Consider the following 761-nt stretch of genomic DNA (forward strand, 5'->3'; position numbering starts at 1 on the left):
GGGGATGAAACTACAAGTTCCGTGATGCAGCGCGACAAGGCGTGCGCTTTGCACCCTGGGAGTGCTCTGTGTCCAGTAGAGCGGAGGGGTGTCGAGATTGCTCCTGAGTTGGGGAGAAGAGAAAGAGGCGGGAGAGTGGCAGCTGATGGAAATAAGCGTAGCTTTCTTTTTAGTTCCGTTTAATTTCGGGTAGAAGTTGAAATAGCAAAAAAGAAAGAAGAAAAGAAAAGAGTAAAGCTTGTTTTTGACTGTTAATAGTGAGAGCTGGGCGGGGTATGTATCAGAATAAGTGGCATACCAGAAAGCTCCCTCACATGTGCAGTTCCTCGTTAGTATAGTGGTGAGTATCCCCGCCTGTCACGCGGGAGACCGGGGTTCGATTCCCCGACGGGGAGATGCAAGCATGCCTTTTTTCTCTCTTACTTACGCTTGAAAATGAAAATATTTGTATGAACGTTGTACAAGCCAGTGTGTAGGAAATAGCCCATTAAGGTCTGTTTTGTTGCGGGTTTGCCAAAAAAGTGAGCTCAGTTGTGTGTGTGTGTGTGTGTGTGTGTGTATTTTGTTATGTACATTTCCAAGCCCCGGAGATCTAAAACAAAATAAGCCAATATTCCTATCCTAGAAACTTAGGAAGATTAGTTCAATATGCTGTAACGAGAGAGTCCTGTCATATGAGTGTGCTCTGGCCACAAGGGGAATGCAGAGCTGGGACATGTAGCTCAGCTTTAGAAAAAGGTGAGGAAGGATTTATGGATGGG

The sequence above is a fragment of the Pipistrellus hanaki genome (assembly GCF_964339955.1).
Source record: "Pipistrellus hanaki genome assembly, chromosome: 3".
Taxonomy (NCBI): domain Eukaryota; kingdom Metazoa; phylum Chordata; class Mammalia; order Chiroptera; family Vespertilionidae; genus Pipistrellus; species Pipistrellus hanaki.